This window comes from Pygocentrus nattereri, chromosome 3 (assembly GCF_015220715.1).
Source record: "Pygocentrus nattereri isolate fPygNat1 chromosome 3, fPygNat1.pri, whole genome shotgun sequence".
Taxonomy (NCBI): Eukaryota; Metazoa; Chordata; class Actinopteri; order Characiformes; family Serrasalmidae; genus Pygocentrus; species Pygocentrus nattereri.
In genome coordinates this window covers 7,798,764-7,817,605 of record NC_051213.1, presented here as the reverse complement: position 1 = coordinate 7,817,605, position 18,842 = coordinate 7,798,764, and the positions used below count along the sequence as shown (strand labels likewise).

General features: G+C 41.5%; 1 protein-coding gene across 2 annotated transcripts in view; it reads right to left on the bottom strand.

The window, feature by feature from the left end:
- The window catches only part of myo3a (myosin IIIA), a 169,642-nt gene extending 167,126 nt beyond the window's left edge, over positions 1-2,516 (bottom strand). Inside the window, exon 1 of one of the 2 annotated variants that reach the window (XM_037536677.1) lies at positions 2,409-2,516. The gene's annotated coding sequence lies outside the window, so the exon portion shown is untranslated. The remainder of the gene's footprint in view (positions 1-2,408) is intronic. The other variant, XM_037536673.1, reaches the window with a different exon arrangement.
- Between the last annotated feature and the right edge of the window lie 16,326 nt (positions 2,517-18,842).

Below are 18,842 nucleotides of genomic sequence, written 5' to 3'. Positions count from 1 at the left end.
AACTCATTTTCCTCACTTTACAATAGCGTTACACACATTTAAAGACGATAGGATAAACAATAAAGGGAAGAGTTTGAGTAAGTCAATAAATGCATGTGGCCATTCTGTCTCTTCGTGGACACATTTAAACCTCTAACATCCTGTAGCACTTTTTTGTCATGAGAATTTGCAGAAATATGTTTGTTGGACTGGATCTAGCCAGTCACAAGCCAGGTCTCACCACTTCAGAGAACACGTCTATATATCATATCTTTCAGCTGTTGACAATATTTTCTGCTTTTGAACTTAATAATCAGGTCCGAAAAAATAAATCAAGGACCATTTTATGCAAGAAAAGTGGACTGATTTTTAAATTGCTCTCATAATATGTGCAGTAGAGGGTTAAATATGGTTCCTGCTCTTCTTGATGCTGAAAAAAAATGATGTAACCTTCCCTTAAGAGCGTTTTCTGATGGAATTGAAAGGTGGTCTCTGACATTTGCACAGTACTGTGAGAACGCTAATTTGGACCTTGTTTATTTAAAAAAAAAAAAAAAAAAAAAAAACTGTGAACATATGATTAGTTATTCCAGTCCACAGATGATGGACTGGGAAAGATAATAACTGTTCCAGTGCAATGCATCTCACCGCTAGAGAGGCTCCCCAGGGAGGTCACTGGTGTCCTGGTGTCCTTCTCCATCAAGAGTAGATTAGGACAGCAATAAGCCAACAGTCTTTAAACAAATCACCCCCCCCACCGCCGTTCTGTACCCCACCCATAGCCATTTCAATGATTTTCAATTTACATCATTAACCCCTGGAGGTCAAGCTCCAAAGACATTCGCTTTCACGGATTTTCTCATTATTGGCTCAGACGGGCATCATTCTAGTAATCTGAACTGAAGGTGGATGGAAGGCAGTTTCTCGGCATCTGTAAGTGAAACTTGTTTCCAGTTTGACGTTTTTTAGTGACGACAAAGCCCTCAGTAAGAACAGTGAGAACAAACAGCCTGCAGTCTGACACGAGCACTGGACTAGGAGCAGTGAGTCACCACGTCCACTTCATCCACTGTGCGCTGAGGATGTTTAGAGAAACTGTTCAGTGACGAACCAGATCAACACTTATTTCCTCGAGGCAATTTTCCCAACTGTAGTCAGGCACCCAAGACATGCCTGGTGTGTGAAGTTTGCTTCAGTTTCGCAGCAGAGCTACGAGGCTAATGTAGCTCAGTAATGGAAGCTTATACCCTACCAATTAGCACTATGCCAACTACACGGCTATGCAGTCATGCACCTCAAACCATATCAACTTGTAATCTTAAACAGATGTTTGTGACTTTAGTAATTCAATTTCCACTCAAAAAGGCCATTAAGTGCAAGTTATTAATATTTCAGCATCAGAAAGAGACGAAGTTACACAGGATCAAGACCTGAATATAATAGATTTATTTACTGTGTCACTTTTTACCTTTATTACAGCTTCTGTTCTGTTCAGGAGACTCACCTTCACTGAAATCTGCAGACACGCCTCCAAAGTTCAGGCTTAGAAGCTGGTTGATCGTTTTCTGAAGTAACCAAACCCATTCAGTGGTGAGGTCTGGACTCTGGGGCGGTCAGTCCATCGTTCAGCTTCTTTGTTTGATGTGTCTGTCTCCTTTTCTCAGTGAGGTTCTCCTTGATCAGCTACACGTCCTTTCAGACCCACAGCGCTGAGTGGTCTTCTCACAGTGGAAGGATGGACAGAAACACCTGTGGATGTTTTCAGATCTGAAGCAGCTTGATTTCCTCCTCTCTCTCAGAGATCAAAGCTTTAAGTGCTGTTTATCTGATGGGGCAGTTTTGGTGTCTACCAGGTCTTCCAGGTGGTTGTTAGGAGGCCCAGGTTCTCTGTAGCTTTTAATCATTTTTTTTAACTCCGTGTCTGAAATGAGCTTTTTCCCCCCACTTATTTTCACCTTCCTTATGCAAGTAGTTTAGCTTATATCTAATCTTTTTAGATATACATGTTGTGAAAAATGAATAAATTGTGCTTCTTGGCTGTTTTAAGTGGAAATTAAATAAGACTTTTGCACAGGACTGTAAATCTGTGGCCAAGCTATTCTTTAAATTGGCATCACAGCCCACTGGGGCTTTCAAAACACGCCTTCAGCCACAATATCAACCTCTGGCTAGAGTTATTCAATAGAAAACAACTGATTAGAATCAACAATGCAGAACAGACCCCCCCCCCCCTAACGCAAACCACAAAGTGGAAGAGCAGCACAAATGCATGGACAAGTGGACCAAGTGTTACTGTACTGCAATGCTAAACGTCTTATACGCTCCTTAACGAACATACCACAAGAACGTTAACGTCAGATGATAACAACAACCTTTCACCATCACACTAAAGTCCTCTGAGGATTAACCGATTAAATGATTACTCTTACCAGGGATAGCTGCCGTCTCCACACTTGGATGGAAAGTTCTGGTGCCTTTGTGTTGCGTGTATCAGATCTGGGATGATGCTTTTAATACAATTATCCCATTGAGGGTGAAGTGGCTTCAGCGAGAGAGAGAGAGAGCCGCCACTCCGAGTCTTCAGCCCACACGCCGGACTCCTGGATAATGACGATAATAATGTCCATTCAAATCAGCCCCTGTAGAAACTGAAGAACAGCAGTGGTAAAGGCTTCTGGAATCACAGCCACAGGGTGTTTTGGTAGAGGAGAACCATTTCTGCCTCGCTAGTGAACAATGACCACCTTGGAGAGTAGAAGATCTGAGGCCTGCTGGGTTTTCCAAGTCATCTGATCAGATTTTGGTTTCAGAACTGGATTAATTCTCATAATCTGTCTCTTTCTTTGCCTGTTTAAGAGATTACCCAACACATTAGTTTAGTGAGGTAATAAGGGCTTGGCTACAGCGAAATGGAGATATTATTACGGTCCATAAATCATTTACCAAAACTGGAAATGCAGTTGCCGAGATGTCGAAAGCAGCATCCTGGCAACAGAATAGTGCCCTGAATGAGAGAGTGCGTCAGTCTGACGAGGACAAACGTGGCAGTGAAAGCCGACCGATTCACGCTGACCGATCCACTGAGATGCTGGTGAACGTGATATGCGAGTTACGTTTGGCTTAAAGTGTCACAGATGGAGGGTGAAGACGCAATTCCAGTGACTGACTGCTGAACTCTAAAGCGCAGTCAATTAAAAACACATCACGTGACTCAACGTATAGTGACTGTCAGAGGAGAAGAGCATATACTTATACTGGTCAGTCTGAAAACCTCAACACAAAAATGTTCATCAAAAGAAAAAATCATGGCATTGGCGATGTTGCTGGCTGGTTGGCTAGACGACAAAATATCATATAAATCAAACTGTACTGCAGCATCATATTGTGCTGCGTAACGTGTTGGAAGCCGAATGAGACGAGAAGGCAGGATGCAAATGCAAGCTTGCAGTTTCATTGCTGTCCATGGAGAAAGCAGCAATAAAAGAACCAGAAACAAAACAAAAGAAAAGCAAAAACAAGGAAAGTACTAATGAAAGGAAAAGAAGCACCAAAAGCAAAGAATGTAGAACTAAATACATAGAAACAACCACTGGAGCTCAGAACCATTAAAACACAATACAAACAACACACAGCGAGAACCAGACCAAACAAAGGGGAATAAATAAACAAAGAACACACCAGAAACACCTGAGGCTCACGAGGGGGCGGGGCTGCAGACTACACACAGGTGGGACAGATGACTTGGGAGGAGACAGACCTAAACAACAAAAACACATGGCAGATGTAAACAAAAGCACATTGAACAAGAGACACCACGGAAGATCAACAACGAAAAAGCAGACAAACAAAGAAAGACAGAGCAGGACAGGGCATGATGTTACATATACTGTTAGCAATAGGGTTCTATATATCTATATAGTACCAAAAAAAGGGTTCTTTGACTTGGAACAACAGTGGAACCCTTTTCAAAAAACACAAAGCATTCACCAATCGCTCTGAAGAACCATTTAATAAGGCAAAGAGCTCTTCGGTCTTGTACAGGGTGTGCGAGTCCATGGTTCTACATACATCTTTCCTAAAAACCTTTGAAGAACCATCTTTTTAGAGTGTACTGTTCTATTGTGACTAGTACGCTAGCTTGGGGTTGACATTAGCTCATTAGCTCAAATATTGTACTTTTATAATATGTAAATACTGGTGGTTAAATGTCACTAAGCGAAATAAAAATGAAACAACAAACAAAATAAAACAGAAAACAATGAAGAGTGAACGATGAACTGCTAAATAAAATAAGTGTGAAATAATTCAGATAAATACTTTGTGTGTTAAGTTGGTTATAATTGTCAAGTAAGATGACGTCTAATGAATCACACAATGTGTTTAATACAGGCAATCCAGCACTTCACGTCAGCGGTGGACGAAGAACACAAACCATGTACTGGAGTTAAAGCAGAGACACCCAAGGTAAAATATCACTCCAGTAAAAGTAGAAGTTCCTCCCTTTAGACCTCCACTTGAGTAAAAGTACTAAAGTATTTCCCTTCAAATGTACTTAAGTATAAAGTAAAAGTACTAAAAGAGTAATTCTGGCTCTGATGTCCTGTTATCATTTTTATAACCAGACTGGCTTCATGAACTCATTTCAGGTGAAAGTCCTCCAGCGTCTCTCTTGGTAAACCAGTCTTTTAATAGAACGTCATTAATTAGTGACGCTGACGTCTATTAAAATGATCATCAGCACAAAACACTGAAGGTAAACAGTTTCCATCAGGGAGAACCGAGTGGCTCTGAAATCACTTTTTACACACAAGCAAAGTTTCAGTTTCAGATTTATTTACAACTTAGTTCCAAGTTTAAGTTGAATAAAAACTGGCTTTAAACTCAGGATCATAGATGAGCTCCTTTACTATGTTGATCTGTAGGCGTCTGTTCATAAACATAAACCAGCCCAAACTCATTTACTATAAAATGAAATGGTGTTTGTAGAAATTCAGAAAAAAGCCGCGTCAGTCTCGACTGCATATGTGGACATATTTCTATATTGAGCTCTATTTACACAAAGTTAGGTTAGTTCATCATTTATGTTGAACAGACTCTCCCAAAGTTTTACGCTGCTGCGCTGACGTTGAACCGCGTGCTGCACTGGGTCGGTATGACCAACAGGTCAAAACCAGCTCTAAACAAAGTGACCGCTGGGCCCTGATTGGTGCTCTGGCTTTGCGCTTCTTTCGTTTTGACCTGTTACGTTTTTATACACACAGAAACCAAAAGGAACCACAGATTTCTCAAAATGTAGGAGGAAAAAGTCGGATATTAGACTCTGAAATGTAGTGGAGTGAAAGGAGAAAGTCGCCCAGAACGGAGAAACTTCAGTACAGATACACCAAAAATACTAAAGTACAGAAACTAATTACATTTACTTCAATACTGTCCACCACTGCTTCACATACACACATGATAAAATTAGGAGGATTTACAGGCATCACTTTGTGGCTGGCTGCATTTTTGGGACACACTGTAAGTTGAGGGAGGATCACGATTCTCTCCTCAGTGTGTGATAAGTAAAGGCCTCATCTGTATAAATCCACCTCACATTTCCTGATGCAATTAATAAACAGTGCTTTACACCAGCTTCAAACGTGGCTCAGCCAATTGGACCTACACTGTTAGACACTCCACGGCTTCTCTTAAATATATCATGTTCCATGTGTAACTGATTCATATTCAGTTTTTCTATATTTATTAGTAAAAAAAGAATGAAGTCAGTTGCAGGTGGTGTACATTTCTGACCACTGAAAGCCCCTAGTAGCGCATCGTATTCACATCGTTACATCCTTAAAACTGCAGAATGGTATCTGCAGCAACTGGACTGCAAATCACATATATGGAGCATTTACTATATACTGGTTCAAATTCAAAGACCTTGACTTGGACTTCAGACTAAAATCTTATGCTCATTTTATTACAGTAAATGATGGGACTTCCATTTTCTCACTACTAAAACAATCAGACCACTGCTGAACAGAAACGCGTGTTTCAGTAGCGACAATTCTTAACGTTCCACAGACTTTCGGACACAGTGGGATCTAACCGCTCACCCTGTGGCCATGAGGGACAGGGATGCAGCCTCACTTCCTGCCCTAAATGTGACTCTTTTGCGCTCCTGTAGTGACATGAAAACATGGGACCTTTTTTTTTTAATTAGACATCATGACGAATCTTAATCTTTTAACTTCACTTTAAAATAAATCTTTAAAAAAAAAACACAACCTAACAAATCGTGTAAAAACAGTGTAAATTCAGGGTTTATGGTTTAGAACGGACACCTCCCAAGAGAAAGTGCGCAATAAATGATGATTTTGTATGTATTTAGCTTATTATTGTCATTTTAATCTTTCAAAGATCATAAAATAATGCTTGTAAATATCTGAGGCCTACATACTTAATTGCTGATTTTAATAGGGTTCCTTTTTTTATACTTTGGGGCTGAAGTTTGAATTCAGTAGAATGGCATATATACATTGGGAAGAGCTACACAATGTAAAGAATTTGTAGAAGATGCCTACAGGACACTCAAAAGGAGGTGATGACCACTGGAAATGTACTATATCGGTGGGAAAAGCCATGTTTACATACACATTTCTGCTTCTGCCACAGCAAAAAGAGAGAGAGAGAGAGAGAGAGAGAGAGAGAGAGAGAGAGAGAGAGAGAGAGAGAGAGAGAGAGAGAGAGAGAGAGAGAGAGAGAGAGAGATTCTCCGTGTGGGCGGTGATGGGGCTGATTGTGCGTCACTGGGATGATGAGGCTGCTGATGAGGCCGTCGTGGTGGAGAACGGCTGCAGCTGTGCTGCTCCGCTGCACCCACACCGGGACGCCATTGTGAGGAGCTGCCGGAGCATGTCCCCCCCAGCTGGAGCAGCAGACAGCAGAGACGAGACACTCCACACGAGCCCTCCATCACAACTAATCTACATCACACCCACATCACGTGCCCTGCCTTCAGCATCACTACCGTTTCACAGATACCCAGACTTATTCTGCCTGTTCGAGGATGTTCACACCCGGCCAGAGTAAGTCTGGATGTCTGTGAAACAGCAGTGATCTGGACTAAAAGGGAAAGTCTGTTTCGCAGCTACAGACAGCAGAATTAGTTGTACTAATGAACACACTTCATTTTCAGTGAAGTCTATTTGAGGTGATTTAACTGCATTGTGAGGCGGGTGTGTGATGATTCAGGCCGTTTGTGCCGTGTTAACGGGTGGGGTGTAAACTTCTTAGCTATTTAGCTACGTAAGCCTTGAAGCTCCAGTGCAAAAGTAAAGAGGCAAACTTCAGACAACGAGAATGTTTAAGAAAATGACTTCATCGTGGAGAAATTTTTTTTTTTCACCATATTATTACTTATAATGTGGTCCAAAACGGCGCCCTCGGGTTTTCCCAATAACGTTGAAACAGTAGGATCTTTGGGGCTCATTCACCGACCGTTCATAAGAAGAACACTTTCTACGAATGCCACGTTTGAAAGCATCGATAAATACATTTATAACATGCTACAATGCATTCTTAAGGCATTATAAACATGGTTATCAATATTTATAAAAATTAATTACATGGAATTTTGCTTTATAGCCATGTTTATTATGCATTATGAATTGCTAATATAATGCATTATAAGTAGTGTTAATAACGCATTATATCATCAGAACCAAAAAAGCCAGTCCCGGAGATTTCCAGTATTTTATTGGAGCATAAAGTCACTGTGGAGTGAAGGCCTGGGGAGGGAGAGGCGGGACAGTAAAGTGTAATTTGTTCCCTCACTGGTTCTAACGTCAAGCACTAGAACCCTTCACACTATAACACTACAGTACAGTAAGGCTTATTTCTGCTAGCGTTCTATTGGATATGCAGTGTTAAGTCAGTGCCAGGCTAACGGTGGTGAACATTAACGGTGGTGAACATTAACAGTGGTGAACTTTCCCACATTGGGTGAAACACTGAGGGCAGCTCTAGTCTAAACTCTGACATCTGAAGCCTGGAATGAGCTTTATTGTGTTTTAGTGTTTCAGTAAATCCTTCAGTAAATACTTCAACCTGAAGCCTCAGTCTGAACCCTGGAGGAGGCTTTAGTCCAGTACACTTCACTTTACTCAGAGTGGACGAATACAACTTATGAGCTCTCATAATTTGTTATGAACAGCACTTATAATACATTATGTTAACAATTCATATTGCATAATAAGCGTGGCTATAACATGTAATGCATTTTTAAAATATTTACAGCCATGTTTATGATGCCTTATGAATGCATTATAACACGTTATGAATGTGTTTATAGATTTCTTCTTAAAATCCACTTACACAGTTTTTATGAAGACTGACATCCGACTGTTATACTGGGTGTTAAGTTAAGTGATACTTCTTTAATCCCAGAACCGGGGAAATTCCATCTGTGAAGTGAAACACCACGTATGCACTAGTGAATACACACACACTAGGGGGCAGTGAGCACACTTGCCCAGAGCGGTGGGCAGCCCCATCCACGGCGCCCAGGGAGCAGTTGGGGGTTAGGTGTCTTGCTCAAGGACACCTCAGTAATGGACTGTCGGTGCTGGGGATCGAACCGGCGACCTTCCGGTTACAGGAAGGTTGCTAACCTAACCTCCAGCCCACGACTGCCCCCCAGTCGCCCAAAACATGTTTGGAGTCCAAATTTTGCTCTTTTAGTTGTAGTGCTAGAGCTACACGGCTAACATTGCTAACAAACGCTAGAAGTCAACAGTCATCCAAACCTTTTCTGTGCCTACTTCCCCAACATTCCCCTCAAGCTAAACACCATCATGCATTTTAGACAAACAGGCCTCCCGCCAAAATCTGGGGTTAACGGATGACGTTCAGAGAAACGTTAACTCCAGAAACGGCGGCAACAGCAAACTGTTCTCTCCGGTTCCTCCGATGGTTTGAGGAGCGGGTTAACCTCCTCCGCTGCTTGATTTTACTGCATTTGATGTGCTTCGTTTGAAGCCATTATTCGGCGCCTTGATTGAATCTATATTTATAGGCTGCTTTGATGTACTAATTTAATTCTCCATTTAATCTCCATATGAAGTAAACTTGCACTTTCACAGGAAACGGTTCGGCTTCTCTTTTTTCCACCACTCGATCAAACCTTTAATTTCCATGAATGCATAAACAGGCTTTAAACGAATGTACATCTTATGAGGGACGATATTCAATTCATGTAGTTAGACACGCTTGGTTTCTTCATCTCCTAACATGACGCTCGCTGAGCAAGACGCTGAATGAAGCAATAAGCCAATCTAGTGCAAGCCTTGGGTTTGTGTGTCCAGTGTGCGGCTCGGCACCGACACACTCTGCAGAACAAACAAGCTGTTCATGTAAAATAAAGGGACAGAACAGGATTATGCAGCCCACTGCGGTATACTCCCTCCCCGTGTGCCCTCCATGGCTTACGTAAACATCTGAGACGGTATATGTGTATGTGCATGGTGAATGGCTAGTGGCCCTTGACAGGCAAATTAAATGACTCATCTCACTTTCTGATTGTGTAACATTTCAGCTCTATTTAAGCAGCCTAGAGGGCGTCGCAGACACATGACCATGTTAAATTCGCCATTTAATCTCAAAACGAACTATTTTCAGCTTCTGCTTTACGACGTAATCAAACCCTTTAATATGTTTGAATTGATGTACATCTTAGGAGAGGAGACACTCCTTTAGAAAGGCGACGCTATCTTCACAGAACATACGCAGGCGAGAATGACGTCCAACCACGCTGTCCACAACGGGGGCTCGTCTTAGTTTGGTCACCCTGTGATTCCTGACGACGCTGGAAAGGACTGCAGCACGGCTCGAGCCTTCAGCACAAAGATGTTGAGGACTGTATTTGTGTAAGAGAGCAAGAGATGGGGGTTGACTCAGGCCCTGAAGGGGAGGATTTTCCAGCTGTCTCTTCCAGCTCTCGCCTGTCTTTGACTACTGCCCACGTGACCTCACACATCACGTCAGCCTGCCTCAGCACACAGATCCACACTCTTCTGTCCAGGGAAGGAAATAAGAGCTGATTTCTGCCCTCGCTGACTGAGACTTGGATTTTGTACACAGATGTGGGCACTTTGAAATCCAAAATGTGCAAATTATGCAGGGAATAGATTCAATAGCTTTCTGCTTCAGTGGAAAAATCTATTGAATTGGTGGTGTGTACTACAACTGTGTACTAGTGTGATGGCGGTCTCGCCAACGAGACACATGCCTGGTGCATTTCGTCCCTTAAAGGGCCCAAAGAAAACCAAACTGTTTTCACTTCTTTCAAACAAGAGTTGTATGTAGCCTCTAAATAGTGTTAAAGTTTCTAAACATGTCATTCACTCCTCCGCAAAAACAGCCCATTTTTAATTCACTGTTTTTGTGATGTCACAAAAGCCAGGACATATACATATATCTACCAATTCGTCCTACAGCAGTTCAGCTCCGCCCATTCACACTGAAGTTATAAAGGGTGTTTGAGCCTGGACTGCTTTTTAACTGAAGCATCTTACAGAGCAGGCACTGTAGCAACAACAGCCTCTTTAATGCTAAAGAGAGGTTGGAAAATGGTCATGTAAACATGCAATTATGACTTTTTGACAGTTAGTGAAAAAACAAAGGCTCAGCAAAATCTAAGGACAAGAACCACCTATTTTGGGGTGGGATATTTGGCTGATGGGCAAAATAACCAACCACAGCGGTTTTAGCGCACAGAGGTGATTTTCAAAATGCCTGCAACGAACACAAACCCGTGGGAAACAAGAACACGGGCAAAATCAAAAATATCACTAAAAGCCACTGAATTCTTTTAATAAAAAAAAAAAAAATATATATATATATATATATATGTATATATGTGTGTGTGTGTGTGTGTGTGTGTGTGTACGTGTATAGTGTTGGCCAGTGGTTCAATAAACACTGGAGTAATATCGTTTCGTTCAGTACTGTATACTTGTACATGGCTAGGATCTTCTCAATGCTCTTATTTTTATCCTTTAGTTCCAGGGCACTAGCATAAGGATAAACCTATTACAGGACAAATTTAACAAAGCATAAACGACATTCTGTACAAATGCATTTGTAAAATGCTGTAAGTGTAAATTTAAGCCATACTCAGAGGACAAAAATGTTAAATCTGCACACATAAGCTGTCCATTCTGTGAATGTCTTGTGTGACTTGGGAGATTAGATATAACATTATTCACTTGCATAAAAGTGAAAGTTGACAGAACTACAGTTTAAAATGAGATCAGCATCTAAAAGTCCATGAGTTCATGGTCCTCTATTGGAAAAGGATGCCATGCCCTCTTCAGGTAATGGGAGAGGACCTGCCCCAGGTGGAGGAGTTTAAGTATCTCGGGGACTTGTTCATAAGTGATAGGAAGAGGGATCATGAACTCAGTCGCAGGCTGGGACAGGTGCCGACTATGACCCGGTCGCTCTACTGGACTGTAGTGGTGAAGAGGGAGCTGAGCCATCAGGCTAAGCTCTCTGTTTACCGGTCAGTCTACATCCCGACCCTCAACTATGGTCACGAGCTTTGGGATATGACTGAAAGAATGAAATCTTGGATACAAGCGGCGGAAATGAGCTTTCTTCGCAGGGTGGCTGCTACAGTCTACTTGATGAGGTGAGGAGCTCGGTCATCTGGGAGGAGGTCAAAGTAGAGCCTCTACTCTAGTAAAGGCACAGAGGGCCTGCGAAGCTCTACCCGAGCAGAACAGTGTCAGCAAGACTGCATATCTCCTTGTGTTTGTCCCATCCAGCTGAATCAGAATTCCCCCCTCAGCCTGCCTTCACCCCGGCCCAAATCTGACACGTTTCCACTGCTTACAGCCTAATCACCCAAACTCTGGAATCAGCGAGCGTACATCGCCTCTGATTGGCCACTAACAGTCAGCCAGAGTATATAATTCTGGGCCCTCCATCCAATTTTCTCTCTCATTAAATCCTCAGACGGTTTCATACACTGGCTGCTGGTTTACAGAGTGAGTCCATAGAGCAAGTCTCTTCTGCACAGACCACAGAGAGCATCAAGAAAGAGGGCGGAGGATTATTTGAAAAGCCTCATGCAAGGTTTTACGCAAAATTTAACGCACAGTGCTCAGTAATCCGAAGCAGACAGTGGCTCCAGATCTACAGGAGTGGAAAAGAACAGAGAGAGAGAGACGAACGTGACGAGACTGAAAAAATGTTACGTATTCACCTTTGTGTTAGTTTCGCAATTTTTTTCCCCTCTTGTCGTATTGCTGACGTCTGTGTAACCCTCCGCATTCTGAGCTGATTGATTGGCTGAGACAGATCTGTGGGGCTAACTGAGTGGTGGAGCCAAAATGGGGTGGTATTGACCCCCTCCCTTCTTCTGCATGGTACCACATTTGTCCTTCTCATAAATCCAACAGCACAGCACTGCAATCAGCCGTTCACTCACATTCTGCCTCAATCAAGACAAAAGAGAAAAAAGGTACATTCGCCCATCCTGGCCTCAGCGCTGGAAACACTGACAAAGCACGCATTTCATCATTGTCCAAAAAAAGTGTCTTCTTTTTTGTGAATTTTTATTTTTCTTCATCGTTTGAGCAAAACATTTGTATTGTGCAAATTCCGTGATGAATGGAACAACGGAAATCCTTGAAAATTGCTTGGAATAAAATCACTTTACAGTAACCTACCTCCTTTAAAACCAAGGCTTTTCTCCTGTAAAGGCGCCACTTTGGAGATACTGGTTTTTTTTTATAATTTTGACAGTGATAATATTGCTCAAATAAGCACTTCTACACTCTTAAAAGATGCCAGAAGGTTAATGTATTTAAAGAAATCCTGCAGCATTTTTCAAACTAATCTCTATTTGCTGTAAGTTGAACAAGTGCAGAGAAATTTAAAGAAAACAATGTTTTTGTTTTGCTTTTTTTTTTTTTTTTTTTTTTTTTTTTTTTTACACACCAACACTATGACTGCAATTTAAACTGTGACTATAAAATAAGGTCCATGCCAATTTCGACATAAAATAATTGAAAAAAAAGATTTAAAAATACACACACACACACACACACATATATATATAAATACACATACATATATATAAAATAAGGTCCAGGCCAATTTCGACATAAAATAATTGACATACATATATATATATATATATATATATATATATATATATATATATATATATATATATATATATATATATATATATATATACACATATATATACACATGCATACATACACACACACACACACACACACACACACACACACACACACACACATATATATATATATATAAACATAAATACACACACATACATACATACACACACACATATCTACAATAATAATAATAATAATAATAATAATAATACCATAAATTTCATTCTTGCATAACAGAATTAGAAAATTAAACAGAAAACTATTCATTACGTTCTGAAACCTAAATCTACTTTTTGCCAAATGGCCCAAAATATTACCTTAAATACATTTGCTCAGAAGGTTCATTTGGCCATTTTCAAAGAGCAGAACGGTTGTGACCAAAAGTATTCTCATTTAGCTACACAGGGAAATGAGGTTCTAGAATCTCTTATGAAAAATGATTTGTTGCTCAAACGAGTAGATTAAAGGTGATGCAGTGGGTATTTGGTGTAAACACAACAATAATACACACCAGAGCCCATCAGCAACTGAAGGAGAGAGAGTAATACCAGCCTTTCACTTTTAGTTCATAACACCATACAAATCCCCTCAGGTAGACCAGTAATGAGTTCACTGGGAGTCTTACATAAATACACTGTTTATCAAACCATTCTGATCATCTTTAACTGCATTCATATTCATACGACTGGTGTCTTAATTAAAATTCAAGATTTGAACATCACAGTTTGTGTCTTTACAGCTACGTTCACATTACAAGCCTCGTTGCTCAAACCCGATCTCCCCGACACGCCGGTTCACACTGGTTTAGGTAAATGATTCAAATCAGTCATTAATGTGAACGAACCTGCGTCCTGAAATGACCCTCATGAGCTCCTCCTACTCGGTAACGTCACGCTTCATTATTAGAGCCAGACAGAGGAGAAAAAAGTGAGATGAGCTGCTTTTCCACCGTTTACAGGCTTTCACTTCTGTTCAGCGCTGTTGCCATGGTAACATGGCAGCATATCCGATCTAGGACCACATAGGAAAGTGGCTCAGGTCGGATTTGATTGTTCAAAAATTGAACATGAAAAATTAGTTAATTTTGCAACAATATATAAACTACGTAAGATTTGGGGATTTGGGGGCCTCTCTGGTAGAAATGTGGGTGCAACACGCAGAAAAGCGTTTTGTAACATGGGTTGTGCTTCAGCCCCTCCCCCAAGCGGATGAATCTGACGACTGCCTGTGCACCAAGAGAGGATTAAAAGAGAGCTCTTGGCGAAGGACATGACTGAGGATGTGAATGAATCCTCTATTATTGTCATCACGTCTTGTGTTGATTTTAGCATTTGAGACCTAAACATCGAGTCTTTTTGAGCCAATGTGTTTATAGCTTCTTAAACTCCTTGAGATCACCGGTGGCTCCAAAACACACTTAGTCATGTTCTTTATAACGTTCATATTTCATGAGCTCCATTCAGAAGCTGGGCGTCGTGTGAGGCTGTAGCTCTTCTCTCCAGTCTAATAGACGGTGACGTCATTTCAAACCCTTACAATAAAAGAAGCTGACCCGTTTTTCCCCAAATCTGGGCTCTAAACTATAAACAGGCGACGTCTCTTCAGTGATCTGCTCTGGAAACATCACTTTTATACAATAACACAAAGAGCGTCGGAGATTTTTGGCTCTCAGCAGTGAATTCTAAGTGTATGTATATACCCTGGAGACTAAGAGGTTAATAGGTAAAGGAACATGAGAGGAGTATGAGGAAAAAGTCCAACCCGATGCCTCTGACTTTTAAATGACTATTTCAGGCTTTATACTGTGACTCACAGCAGTGCACACACCACATTCAGCGCCTTTTAATCTTCTGACTCAGTAAAACTACTTTCAGTTTCAGACACAAAAAAGTCTTACAAAGAGCAGCGCTAAATTATCAACTTGCTTCCTTCAGGATTTCATTTCCACTTAACTGAATGGACGTTAAACAATGCTTCTGTGCTCCAGGATAATATTTTTAAGCAAGTAAAAGGTCCTGCTATAGTGTCTCTTATACAGGTTTGGTTTTAGGCCAATGGGAAGAGAGATATATCCCGGGAACTAAATGCTTCTACAGTTCAGGCCACCTATTTGTAATTTTGGTCCCTAGATTTGTTTGCTTGACGGCCCGAATGGCCACTGCAGATGCTTATATCCGTCTGACTCTCTCTAATAGAAGCCTTGTAGAAGGCACTGTTGTTTCCAAGGCTGCATATCACTGCCTCCACGTTCTGTCTATTGATGCTCCCAGGCAGACTGAGGGGTCCTGGGGCACAGAGCAGAACTTGTGACCCTGAAAATAGAGGTTACATCCCCCACAAACCCAGAAGCACCATCCAAAAACAGAAACCTGCACAGACACTCGGCTCAGACGCTGCAGACTTACCAGGCTTAATAGGCGGATCTGAACAGCCAGTGTTGCCCACAGAATATCTGCATCTATGATTGTAGCAGGAATAAATAATAATCTCATTATTTCTATTCAACCTAAATAAATAAACCTAAACCTGAGCCATTACCTGGTGCTCCTGGTATCTTGTATGTTGGGCGTTAGGAATGCAGGGCCTGCAGCTGTTTACCTTGGAATTTTTTTGCATTATTTCCTCCTAACTTTTACAAACCACTCGATCAGTCCAGCTTCCGAGCATTCCAAATATCCAACATTAATACACAAACAACTACTTTTCACTCTTACGCTCCAGATCCAACGCCTGTTCGGTTGGACTTGGAACCAATTGGATCAAATCTAATTTTTATTTGAATTCGTCAACTGTAGCCACTGCAATAGCTAACAAAGGAAAGCTCTCATTAATGCAAAGCTTCAAATATTTCCCTTTCCATTACCCTGAAAATAGAGGTTACATCCCCACAAACCGGGAAGCAGCATCCAAAAACAGAAACGTGCACAGACACTCGGCTCAGACGCCGATTTACCAGGCTTAATAAGACCCGAGCAGCCAGTGCTGCCCACAGAATATCTGCATCTATCATTGTAGCAGGAATAAATGATAATCTCATTATTTCCATTCAACCTAAACAAACAAACCTAAACCTTTCAATCAAAGTCATTTTGAGTTGAATGAAGCCAGTTTAACATGAAGGCAGCTCGATATCTCATTAGTTAGGATTAACACGGACGGCGAAACAGTGCAGTCACGCCTCTCTGACAGAGGCAGCCCCAACACTGCCTCCATCTCTCTCTCCTCCATCTCTCTCTCTCTCCCCATCTCCATCTCCTCCATCTCCTCCCTCTCTCTCTCTCTCTCTCTCTCTCCCCCATCTCCATCTCCTCCATCTCCCTCTCTCTCCCCCATCTCCATCTCCTCCATATCTCTCTCTTTGCCTCTCCTCCCTCTCTCCTCCCTCTCTCTCCCCATCTCCATCTCTCTCTCTCCCCATCTCCATCTCTCTCTCCATCTCCATCTCTCTCTCTCTCTCCCCATCTCCATCTCCTCCATCTCCTCCCTCTCTCTCTCTCTCTCTCTCTCCCCCCCATCTCCATCTCCTCCATATCTCTCTCTTTGCCTCTCCTCCCTCTCTCTCCCCATCTCCATCTCTCTCTCCATCTCTCTCTCCATCTCTCTCTCCATCTCTCTCTCCATCTCTCTCTCCATCTCTCTCTCCATCTCTCAGTCTCAGAGAGCAGACATTTTGTTTTCTCTCAGTCTGTCTCAGACTGTGAAAAGCTCCCTCTCTTCTTCTCCGCTGGCTGACGGCGGGGAGCGCGTGATGGAGGCGGGCTGGTTGGGGCCTTCTCCTGCTTCTCCTGCTTCTCTCGCAGAATACATTACGCCCCTGCTTTTAAAGCTGGCGAGACTATTACCCAGCAGCCCCCTTGGAAATCCTTATCAGCAGCAGCCAGATGGGGAACATGAGAATAATGTCAATACCTCCAGACTTGTTGATCGAACACCGTGGCCGAAAAAAACTGCCGCTGAAGAAAGAGAAAGAGAGAGAGAGAGGGATTCAGAGGATTGGGAAAAGGAATTAGAAGTATGGTTAAAGCCCTGGTTTGAAATGCATGAGTTCACAGGTACCACGCGCTTCGCCCGCACAACAAAGGGTTAACAGCCTGCCTGGATGGAACACGCCTTTGTGTCAGAGCTGAATTTTTGAAGTTCATGCGCAAGATTATTATGAATGTGTGTGGACTTAAACCTCTGCTATTCCACATCCATCATCAGGCTGCTCATCTCTTTCATGCAGACGTTTACCAGCCTCATTACGGCCACAGCAAGCAGGTGCATCAGTGGACATCAGAGATAAGGGACCTCTATTGAACGAGCCCCCCGTGTTCGAGGGATGCAAGGGTGCCCTCTAGTGCTTAAAAACAGTACAGACTGATTCTACCAGCAAATTAGGATCCTCTGCAAAAGGCACCACTTACATTCATACAAAGGATTCAGAAGGGAGGGAGGAGAGATGGAAAATTACAGTGAGCATGCAGCCCGGCTAGAATCTTCATGGCCAAATGTGACTGGTTGGATTGTTTAGTCAAAAAAATCACAATGGTTCATTGAGTAGAAACAAAAGGGCCCTTTCATGCACTTTCGCTGCATTTTAATTCATTCCCTGACGTCCATTTATGTACCAAAAACAGTCGTATTTAGTTTACACAGGGGCTTTTTAAAACCTCTGTGTCCCCCTAGAATTGAACGGTGTTTATTACTGCACCTTTAAGACTGATATAGATGTGTATAAGCTCCGTTTTGATTGGCTACTTTATTCCAAAAGCAGTCCAGACTGAAACTTCTCCTTAGCATGCCAGCTTGAAGGGGTTGGGCTAAACTGCCCTTGGCTAAATCAGGTAGATTTATGTTAAATATATTGGTCACCATAAAAATAATGAATTCAAAACAGGCTGACACACCAGGCAAACACACTCTTGTATGAACTGGGTAGTGAACTGAATATTTTGGAGCTTTACCAACGTTTATCATGCTACACCAAACCTTTACTTAAAAACATTATACATGAGTGGATGTAGTATATACATATACAAGCATACACACACACACACACACACACACATTATATTACATACACTCACACACACACACACACACACACACTATATTACATACATACACACACACACACACACTATTACATACATACATACATACATACACACACACACACACACACTATATTACATACATACACACATAGACACATAGACACACACACACACACACACATTATATTACATACATACACACAGACACACACACACACACACACACACACACACATTATTTGTTGTATATATATATAAAATTGTGTGTGTATATATGTTACATACATTATATATATATATATATATATATATATTATTTTTTTTTTCCCTCTTTTCTTTTGCATGGTATAGGCCATTTAACTCAACTGCAGGCTGTTTTGGGATGTTTTCTGATGAAGCAAAATCACAGCTTTCAGACTGAAATCCAGACAATAAACGTGCACAGCAAAATTTAAATGTCAGTATCTGGTTTTCTGGGAAAAAAAGAAACAAACAAACAAAAACAAAAAAACAACAACAAAAAAAACAGTTGAACTCCTGTAAATAAACTGTGTATATATATATATATATATATATATATATATATATATATATATACATACATACATATACACACACACACACA